Below are 12,161 nucleotides of genomic sequence, written 5' to 3'. Positions count from 1 at the left end.
TATTCCAAACATTAAACAATGGCACTCGTTTGCTTTTGATTATTCAAAACCAAGAATAGTTACTTGTAAGATGAATTCTAAGAGTCTGAATGTGATTTTTAATATATGGCGAATCGAGGACATCAAGCGCATTGATATTCCTGACATCATCCCACCATTTCCAGTTTCACTCGAAAGACAAGGGTATTTGTTTGACAATATTCAAGTACTTGCGCCAGAACGAGGAAGAGACTCGATATGTCCAAAACCCCTCTGTGAAAGGATCACTTTTGCACAAGTCAGATCTAACAAAGCAAAGGAAGTTAATGGTGCCGCCCTATATGTGGCAGCCATGGTTCACAACAAAGTTTCTCTGGTTGCTACAGTTGCAAAAGTAACTCGAGCGGCAACTGCATCCATCAAAACGAATCATCGTGCATCCGACAAAATGAATCCTCAAACAATTGCTGATCCACTGGAATCCTCCTTAGCTACTGGATTACCACCGTCAAAGTGGAAGTAGGCATCCTGTTCTTATTGCAAGCAGATGAGACATATCAACAAAGTTGTAAAAGGTTTACCTGTTTGCCCGCAAAGACGCGCAGATTACCAATACCAATTTTTTTGGATTTTTATATTTACAAAATCTTTTATAATTAAGTTTAGTTTTTTTGTTTAAATTTGTGGCTAATACTGTTGTAGAACAGACCTTAAGTTTGCAAGAACATTGTAATTTTCTATAACTAAGTTCATTTGTAATTATCTTATATAATGTTGATGTCAGTAATGTTACTAATCAAAGACAGTAGACTTGGTACCTTTTCATATTGACACTGTTTTTTTCAGTTTCAGTTAAAAATCTTGAAAAAATGTTTATTGTAATTGGTTTGTAATTGATAACAAACATAAATGTATGAACAATTTAAAGTATTCATTAACTTAATTATCGTAGACTTTGTACCTTTTCATATTGACACTATGTAAAAGTAAAAGTCTACTTTTTGTTGATAATCTTGAAAAATATTTATTGTAAAAGGTTTTCATTTCATTTCTAATATGTAATATAAGAAAAAATTCAAAATAAACATTAACTTCATTAATATGTGATAGTTACACAATTTTAAAGTGTCATACTTTCAAAATGTTTTTTCTCAATAATTTAATTTCTAAAGCGCTTCTATTCAAAGTTCTGATAATGATAATGATCCTATCAAGCTGGTTTTTGTTTTATTTTGTAGTTTATTTCTAACTCTATGCAGCTGTGTCAATAGCTCCATTTCATGGACTTGGTACTTTATCTTATATTGCGCCTCATATGTGACTTGTGCGCTCGCAGATTACGTTTGCAATATTGTTAGTTTTATATCTAAAAACGTTAAAGCGAAAACATTAGTTACGTAACTTAACTGAAAGTAAATACTGTTTGATTGTGTCAAAAGTAATGGTTTCTAATATTTCTCATGATATTTAATAACATTTAGAACCTAAGATGAAAATTGTCATGAAAATAAAGTTACAATATGGCTTTTATAACTATTTTGTTCAACATAAAAAATAAAAAAAATGGCTATTAAAAGCATTTTTAATTTCATTTTTTATTATAATTTTTATCTTAGATTCTAACTGTTATTAAATGCTAATAGAAACAATGGTTTTTTGACTCAATCAAACCAGAGTTGTTATTCTTTGACCTTGACCTTGGCCTTGCCTTAAAGCCAAAAAGGGTTTGGCCATGGTTTTGGCCTTGAAAATTTTGGCTTAGGTCTTGATTATTTTGGCCTTGGTCTTGATTGTTTTGGCCTTGTCCTTAAAAAAAGTATAAATTTTCTTACTGACTTCGTTGAATTCTGCGCATAAGGTCTATTATTGAAAAATGTGGTTTTATTGTCACAGCACGTGCTATTTACAGTTTTGTAACTATTTGCCTTGGTTTTGACCTTGGCCTTGTAACATGTGGCCTCTAGACCTAAGTTATTTTAAAAAAGCTAAAAATTTCTCATCGTGTGTTTCCAACACAAGTGGGAACCATGGTCATCTATATATTTAAGAGTATTTTAGATTATGGCGGCTTTGGCTGTAATAGGTACCAAAGGTATTTAAAACATCGGCTAAACTTAATCAAATTGCTCTTGCTCCATATACTTTGTTTAATTTTGAATTCAAAATTTGATAGCAAACAACATTTTAATTACGTTTTCTTTCTACCTTCAGTGTGGCTACAGACACATTTATTACTATTAGTTCTCGTTATTGATTTTTTAACCTAATAACTAAATAGTATGATTACTCTCACATAAAATCTGATAAATTAGTACATATAAAACATTCGAATTGTTTTGATCCAAAATAATTTCATAATAAAATTTATTTTCTAGAAATCATTTTTAAAAACAATATATATGTATATATATTATATATTGAGGAAGTTGGGGTACAGTGGATCGAGGGGCACAGTGAATAAGAAGCATTTTCTCAAAGATTAGAATTTTGTTCATCTTGATAATGTAATCATTTTATGTGCTCATGTATCAGCAATGTTTATTCATAGTTGTTACCACATAATTTTTGACTACCGGTTTTTGGTAGGCAATTTTTGTTTTTAGCTAACTAAAGTAAATTTTCTTACCTTCTTTATGTTTGTTATGGAGATCATGGTTGAAATAATTTTATAAATTGAAGTTTTTCATTCGGATTATTGATATTTATACTTCGTTTTAGTAGTGTAGCTTTTCCTTTAACAATTTACCTTTAACAACATGTCCTAAGAAATTAGACTTAAACTTAATTTGTTATGGCGTGGCACAGTGAATCGGGGTACAGTGAATAGGTTGATTCACTATGCATTTTTAACAAACAAACTACATGAAAATGAATTTATTAGTTTCAATTTTTAGATATTAATACTTGAATAAGTTTTTAATTTTTTAATACTTTATTAAGTTTTGTTATCAATAAAATTCTTTTTTTTTATTCTAAATGTTCAAAATATTTATTATTTCAAATTTATACTAATCTAATTAATAAAAGTATGCCAAAAGTATAGTGTACAGTGTCTTTACTCTCTCAGCCTCAAAGTTATTTGGGTATGTCCCTATTCGATATCATTAATTCACTGCTGTGTTTATTTATTCACTGTGCCCCATTACTGGGGCACAGTGAATCACGAAACACAACTCACTTCAAACCTTTCTGCGAGCTGTTAGATAATAAATATTTTGGCATCGGTGATTTCTTATCATGAAGGACATATATCTCAACTATTTCGCCTTGACAAAAATAAATTACATATTTTTAATTTTGCTAAATTTAAAAAATAAAAAAATCCGATCCACTGTTCCCCAACTTCCCCTATATATATATATATATATATATATATATATATATATATATATATATATATATATATATATATATATATATATATATATATATATATATATATATATATATATATATATATATATATATATATATATATATACATATATATATATATATATATATATATATATATATATATATATATATATATATATATATATATATATATATATATATATAAACTTAATTTTTTTAAGTTATCAAGAAGATCTTATAAACGTTTCTGCAAATAAAATTTGCAGAAACGTTTGATCAAAAGGTTCTCTCGGTACCGTTTATACATAAAAATGAATCTTTAATTTTTCCAATAAAGCATTAATTATTTGCAAAAAGCTTCAATCGTTTGAATAAAGCTTTAATTTTTTAAATAAAGTAAAGTTAAAGTAGTCAAAAAAGTTAACTTTAACGCATTTATTAATTTTTAAAAAAGAAGTTTATTTTCATTCACAATTATGAACTCATTGGTATTAAAAGCAAACAAAGCCAAACACTTGGCTAAGTTTACACTTAAAATGCAAGCTCCATAATAATCATAACTAAAGAGTCATAAAAAAAAACTTCTTGTTTTAAAATAAAAATCCTTTCTTTTTAAGAATTTCCGAAATGGAAGCTTTTATTCCGATACAAAAAATAAATTAAAAAAATGTATCGCTTTAAAATATAAGTTTTATGTTTTAATTTGTTAATGATATATTAATTTTTGTATATATACATATATATATATATATATATATATATATATATATATATATATATATATATATATATATATATATATATATATATATATATATATATATATATATACATAAATAAATTCCCTGGACAAGTAAAGTTTCGCAGTTAATCCTTTTACGTTTAAAAATTCGAAAATTAGAAAAACTATCAAAAATCATAAAACGTTATACACAGTATATATATATATATATATATATATATATATATATATATATATATATATATATATATATATATATATATATATATATATATATATATATATATATATATATATATATATATATATATTTATGTATATATATATATATATATATATATATATATATATATATATATATATATATATATATATATATATATATATATATATATATATATATTCTTCCCCTTATATATATATATATATATATATATACTGTGTATAAACTGCTTATCAAACGAAGGAAAGAATCAAGAAATAGCGGACTAACCTTAGACAAAATGACAAACATCAAATGGAGTGCTAAGTCCTATAGATTACCTTCTCGTTGGTGTACTTCGTTAAGTGAGTTAGATAAATATCAATTTATGAACAGAAAAGCCATCATTTTTAATAAGCTTATTTTAGATAGGTAAGTAAAATTAACAAGGAATAAGTAGACAGACTCTTTTGCTCCATTAGCTATAAAAATTTCAGTTTTTTTAGAAGAATACTGCTATATACTTTTGCGTTGCTTAAGTCTAATGCATTATTTTTAAACTTTGCAATGCAGTTTTATTTCATAAAGCCAGAAGCTTTAATTAGAGAATTCTCATTTATTACATTAATTAATAAATTTGTTCCTAATTTAAAAAATATAAAGATTAATGAAAAATCTTAAGAAAATAGTTCTAAACACAATAAACATGTCTAAATAAAAAAATAAAAAATACACGACTGCTGTGTTTTATTAAAAAGAAAATGTTTCTTTAAATGAAATTTTTTTATCGATTTTTTATATTTTATATTTCAACTTCATAAAAAGTAATTGAAAAACAATTACTAAAATTGTTTGATAAACAATAAGAGTAAATCAAATGGTATGATAAAGAGAATAATAGAATTAATTTAACAATTACCAAATAAAAGAAAACTTTTAAATTGTTTGAGTCTTTATAAAAAAAAAAAATACTTATTTAATAAAATATATATTTAAGAAAAAAACCAAGCCCTTAGCTTTTTAGAACAAAAAAAAACTTACACTTCTATGCTTGAGTAAAAGTAGACTGTTTGCACAAGCCTCATAAAATAATAAAAAAGTCATTCATTTATCATAAATTGACAGCTAAGATTTTCAATTCACAAGTTGTGGACAACTTTTAATAAATGTTTCAGTTTAATTTTTAAAAACTTAAACAAAATTGTCTCAAATACAACTTTCTTCTCCAGACAAAAAATAAAAAGACCTATTGTTTAACAACAAAGACCTTGTTTAATCTTTATTGCATTTAACTTCTTATTTTCATAACTTATTCTAGTTCCAGCAACAACAAAAAAAAACTAGTTACTCGCAATAATATTGAAAATAGTCATAAGGAACAAATTGATATTGATATTTTTTAAAAGTCCATGATGCATGATTAGGAAGAATAATTTTATTTAGCTGGTGGCTATGACTCAAGGTTTATGAAATTTAAACTCTTTGAAATTATCTTTTCTTTTTTATCTCTTATCTTATATCTTATTTTATTTCTTGCGTTTTTTCTGAATAGATTTTTTAGCATTTTGTAAAACTTAAGACAAAAAAACTTCAATAAAAATTTGAGTAAACATGTTGAAATTTTCAAAAAATTCTTATTTACCATTGATGCTCAGGTAAGCTTCTTTTTTTTTTAATAAAATTTGTTAAATGACGAGTTACTGCTTTAAATTTACAAATTAATTAATTTTTTTCTTGTATATATATATATATATATATATATATATATATATATATATATATATATATATATATATATATATATATATATATATATATGTATATATATATATTTAAACAACTTTAAAAAGTAAATGTTTCTTTTGTTGATGAAACACAGTGTTATATGGAAAAAAATTTTGTTAAGTGATTTTCTACTACTAATATATATATATATATATATATATATATATATATATATATATATATATATATATATATATATATATATATATATATATATATATATATATATATATATGTATAAACTAATTTAAAACATCAGATAATACGAATTCTTTCAATACTAAATAATTTATTTGAAATTTTCGCCGGATTATAGGCACTGGCATCATCAGCATATAACATAATATAATTACAAAAATTGTAATTATATTATATGCAGAAACACTTAGAGTTGAGGATAAAAAATTTGAAAGAAAAGTCCGTGAAGCCTTGGAGATACAAAAGCATCAATGTTCTCCAATATACGGTGGTATTAATTTGGACAATGGACAATATGTTAAAACGAATTTTTGGACTTTATTTTCTTCATACTTAAGTAAAAGAAGCCATTATAAAAGTGACGTTAAAATTTAAAAAAATTTTTGTTGTTATTTAACGGTCACAATTTTTGTAATTATATTATATTATATGCTGATGATGCTGGTGCCTATAATCCGGCGAAAATTTTAAATAAATTATTTAGTATTGAGAGAAGTCGCATTATCTGATGTTTTAAATTAGTTTATATATATATACTCTCGTAAAAGATGTCAACATTTAAATCATTCATAACAGCTAAATACGGAGCTGAAATAACCAAAGAACTACAAGATTTGAAGAAGTCGATAGCTAAATCAAAAAATCAATTTATATTTTTACAAAAATGCGAAAAACATAAGTTAATTCCGAAATCTTTACGAATCAATTGTCCTGTAAATTCAAGGAAAGCAAGAAGTATTATTTTCCTTTTTAAATTTGAACTTTTAGTTTGTATAAAAAATTATTCTATAAGACGATACTTTAATCTTATTAATATTACTAAAAAAACTCGAGAGAGATCTTAAAAATAAAATTGAAAACAAAGACTATAATCAAGTGATATTTATCTCTGAAAAAGCTCGTGAAAATATGTTTATAAAAGCTAAAGAACGTCTAATTAAAAAGTTTAAAATACTTCAAAGTGAATTCAATTACAACAAAAGTAATAAAAAATCAATGAAATACACTAAAAACGCGATTTTAAATCTTTGTGATACCAAGATACCTGAAAATCAAATCAATCTTCTAAATCTTGGTCCACACTTTGTACCTTCCTTGAAATCTATACCTTACATGGACATTATTACAACAACTGAATCGTCTGCCTTAAAACTCGAATATAATAAAGCAGTTGAAAAAGCGCAAGCCTTAAGGAAAAATGTACTGAGAGAACTTAAATTGGGCAAAAAATTTAATCATAATCTAACGAGAGATCAAGAAAAGCGTTCAAAGAAATTTATCAAGACAAGAAAATTGATATTTATCCATTTGATAAAGGAATAGGCTTCGTGAGAATAGAACATGATAAAGCAATTGAAAAAATTAGAGAACAGATTGGCCCAACAAAAATTATTAGTATTGATCCCACTCTAAGTTATGCAATTAAAATAAAGTCTTTCCTTTCGAAACTTAACAATAAGCAACTTTTTTCTAAAGATGAATATGAAAGCATATATCCGAGTGATCCTGTTCCACCACGTTTGTATGGGCTAATTAAAGCTCATAAACAAGACAAATCTTATCCGATGAGAGTCGTTATATCCACTATTGGCACACCTTGTTATAGAATTTTGAATTACCCGATTAAAAGAATACCGGTCTTAAATGAAAATCCTATTAAGTTAAAAAATTCAAAAGACTTTATTAACAAAACTAAGTCGTGGTTAATTGACAAAGATGAAATACAAGTATCCTTTGATATTGTGAACTTATACCTATCAATACCATTAAAAGAAGCAACTTTAGTACTTTTGGATAAATTAAATAAAAGCGTTTCTTATAAAAACTCAACTAGGCTTACTTTAACTGAAACAAAACAATTAATTGAACTTTGTTTGTTTCGTTATTATTTCTTTTGGAACGGTGAGATTCATTAGTTGGAGAATTCAGGCCCAATGGGATTGTCTTTTATGATTGTTTTGGCTGAATCTTTTTTACAATACCATGAGGAAAAGGCAATAAAAATGACAATGATTCCTTCAATTGATATTAAATCCTTTTATAGATATGTAGATGATAGCCACGCCAGGTTTTCTAACTTAAAGCAAGAGGAACAGTTCCAAACAATCTTTAATAGACAACATCCTTCTTTAAAATATACTAATGAAGTTGAAAACAAAAATAAGATACTTAACTTTTTGAATATAACTATTATTAATAATACACATGGAAAATATGAGTTCAAGGTTTGCAGAAAAGATGCTATAACCAATATCCAAATCAAACCTCATTCTAATCACGATCCCAAAATTTTAAAAGCAATATTCAACGGATATATACACAGAGCATACTTAATATGCAGCGAAAACCATTTAAAAGATGAGATAAATTTTTTAATTTAAGTGTTTACTGAAAATGGGTACGATGAAAAAATGCTTAAAGATATTTCTTATCACGTTCGAAAAAAATCTTTAGCAAATAAAAATAAAACTCTATCAAACTCTAATAACCTTCCTACAATTTCTTTACCATGGTAACCAACAATATCTCCCAGACTTAGAAGAATATTCAGAAAAGCTGGTTACAGAACTGTTTCTAAGTCAAATGCTAACCTAAAAACGCTATTAACGTCTAGAAATAAATCAAAATTACCACGCAACCGCCAACCTGGAACCTATTTAATTAAGTGCAAATGCTACAAAGTGTATGTCGGTGAGTCGAAACTTTAAATAAGAACAATGGTTTAACAACACCAAAATTTTTTGACTGAAGGCAAGTTAAACCAGTCTGCATTAGCTTTGCATAAAGTAAATTGCGATGAGGATATTGAATGGTATAGGGCAGAAACACTTAAAGTTGAGGATAAAAAATTTGAAAGAAAAGTCCGTGAAGCCATGGAGATACAAAAACATCAATGTTCTCAAATATACGGTGGTATTAATTTAGACAATGGACAATATGTTAAAACAAATTTTTGGACTTCATTTTTTTCATACTTAAGTAAAAGAAGCCGTTATAAAGGTGACGTCAAAATTAAAAAAAAATTTTGTTGTTATTTAACGGTCACAATTTTTGTAATTATATTATATTATATGCTGATGATGCCGGTGCCTATAATCCGGCGAAAATTTCAAATAAATTATTTAGTATTGAGAGAATTCGTATTATCTGATGTTTTAAATTAGTTTATATATACATACTCTCGTACAAGATGTCAACATTTAAATCATATATATATATATATATATATATATATATATATATATATATATATATATATATATATATATATATATATATATATATATATATATATATATATATATATACATCATCAGGTGTAATAAAAAACGTTACAAATAATTATATATATATATATATATATATATATATATATATATATATATATATATATATATATATATATCATCAGGTGTAATAAAAAACGTTATCAGCATCATCAGGTGTAATAAAAAAAGTTACAAATAATTATATATATATATATATATATATATATATATATATATATATATATATATATATATATATATATATATATATATATATATATATATATATATATATATAATAGCGTACTTTATAACAGGCCTATTCACCATGCGGATGATGTCATAAACTGGAGGCGAGTTTTTTAAACAAAAAATAACCTGAACTGAACATAAAAATTAATTTTTAAGGAAGAAATAATTGTAATCAGTTCGATTTAACAAAAAAACAGTTGCTGTTAACCTTTGTTATTTAACGCTATGTTTTAAAAGTTTTTGTTTTGGTTCTATTTCAGACCTTTAAGAATATAAATTACAATAGTTCTTAATGAAAATATTTGAAAGTGTTACACCATGGTTTCTGTTCATATTTAATTAATAGGATTCTGATACAAGCATCATTAGATTGGACAAGGAAGATATACATGTATTATCAGCTACTTCACAAAACATAATATAGCAATATATTACCCATTGACAAACTAAATCACCAGGTATAGTTAATCCTCCACGAATAATTTCCTCAGTAAAATCTCTAAATTTCTCATAATAAAAATATGAATCATCTGAATCTTTGTCATTTCGGACAAGATAACCAGCTATGTAAATTCGAGTCATTTTGACATCTATAGATAATATATTTTCTAATTCTGGCAAATAATCAAATATCAAAAATTTTTCTTCATTTAGGTAAAAACCACATCTTTAACAAGAATGACCTGATGTAGTAAAATCAAGATCAACACCGTATTTGTCTAATTGCAAAAGTAGTTTTGTTTTTATGATACCCACTTTCTCTAGTATTTGTTGAACAGTGATAAAATATGTACCTCCTGAATCCTGTACCTCCTGAATCCTGTACCTCCTGAATCCTGTACCTCCTGATCCTTTAGAAAAACAGTTTTCCAAACTGCTTTTCTAAAGGATCAGTTATAAATGTTCCAATCAAAACATACTTATGACTTGTAGACAAGAGGAACTTTGATAACTCCACAAGACCATTACAAGTATGATAGATACTTTCAGAAGTACCTTTAGTGAAGCTTTCAAAACAAACTATTTAAGAAGAGCACATTTGCTTAGCTATGTTTCCAAACTCTAACAGCTTTTGAAGATTAAAATCATCAGAAGAGAAAATAGCAGCTCGATTCGGATCACACATATGTACATCTGCATAAAGGCTATGAGCATTAACAATTCTCCAAAAATTTTATTTATTATTGAAAGAAAAGAAATAGTATCATCAACATCTTTTAATTCTGGGTGACATTTTAAAGCACTGTTTCTTCGCAAAATACTTTCAGACAAGTTGAAACTTTTTGCCTTACAATTGGTTTTGGGAACACAGCAACATTTGTAAGTTTAGACATTTTAATCATTTGGTTTGATTCTAATTTATGCAATGCTACAATATGAGACTATTTGGCAACTTTTTTTTCTTTATAAACAAAAAATTCAAGTTCCTGTGACTTTTCAGTGATCCAATTATTGCGAATGTTTTTTAAAAGGTGCACAAAATCATACAGAAGATATATATTATCTTTTATTTGCCAAGGTACGCCATCTGTCTCAAATTTCTTGAAAAAGGCTTGATTTACCCTGTTACCATCATAAACTATAGTATTAACATGACCACCAGCTGCTTTAATCGCAGATAAAAGAAAAGTAGTTTGTTCAAAAAGAAAATTTGAATCGATGTTACGCAAAGGAAGCATTTCACATAAAAATTTGAGTCCACCAAACAAAGTATTAACCATAAAACTTAAAACAGTATTTGCAAAAACATTTGGATTATTAACTGCTTTTCCAAAAACTGTTTCCCTACGATACTGCAACATAGTCTTTACATAAACTTCATCTAATAGAAGAATGCAATTTTTATGTCTAATGTCAGTTAAGTTTGAAAAAATCTTTTGTAGATAAATATCCTCATGAATAGATTTTACTTTTGATGTTAGTCTTGTTAATGTTGTAATGCTAGGAACTTCAAAGTCTTCTCGAAGACAATTATATGTAGCATGTGACATTGCAAAGTACTCAAAAGCTCTAACGATTGTTTCAAGTACTTTTTATCTGTAACAGGTTTATTGCTCATTGAAAAAAGTTGCTGTTGAATAATTTTTTTTTTACTGCTTATCTCATATGAATTTAAAAATTGAACTGCTTCTTCAATATGCGACCATCTATTCAATATGGTAATTCTGTTCTGTGAGAGTGTTTTTATTAAGCATTTGACTCCAAAGTAAAAAGATTTATACTGAAAATTATTATTTATTTTTAGAACAATTGAACACCTGTGTCATGAACAAACTCTAACGATTGAATCAAAACTTGATTTTCTGTTTTAGTATTAAATATATCAATTCCATTAAATTTATAGTTTTCTATGTTTGTTTTCAGATCATTAAAAGAT

The 12,161-nt window shown here is 25.7% G+C and overlaps 1 protein-coding gene across 2 annotated transcripts in view; it reads right to left on the bottom strand.

The window, feature by feature from the left end:
- LOC101241511 (visual pigment-like receptor peropsin-like) overlaps window positions 1-12,161 on the bottom strand; it is a 34,638-nt gene that overhangs the window by 12,043 nt on the left and 10,434 nt on the right. Inside the window, exon 1 of one of the 2 annotated variants that reach the window (XM_065812561.1) lies at window positions 4,572-4,867. The exons of the other annotated variant lie outside the window; for it this stretch is intronic. The gene's annotated coding sequence lies outside the window, so the exon portion shown is untranslated. Of the gene's footprint in view, window positions 1-4,571; window positions 4,868-12,161 lie in introns of those variants that run through there. 2 annotated transcript variants of the gene reach the window in all.

The sequence above is a fragment of the Hydra vulgaris genome, chromosome 12 (assembly GCF_038396675.1).
Source record: "Hydra vulgaris chromosome 12, alternate assembly HydraT2T_AEP".
In the NCBI taxonomy this organism is placed as follows: domain Eukaryota; kingdom Metazoa; phylum Cnidaria; class Hydrozoa; order Anthoathecata; family Hydridae; genus Hydra; species Hydra vulgaris.
The sequence above is the reverse complement of the archived record's forward strand: the minus strand, read 5'-3'. Positions and strand labels throughout refer to the sequence as shown.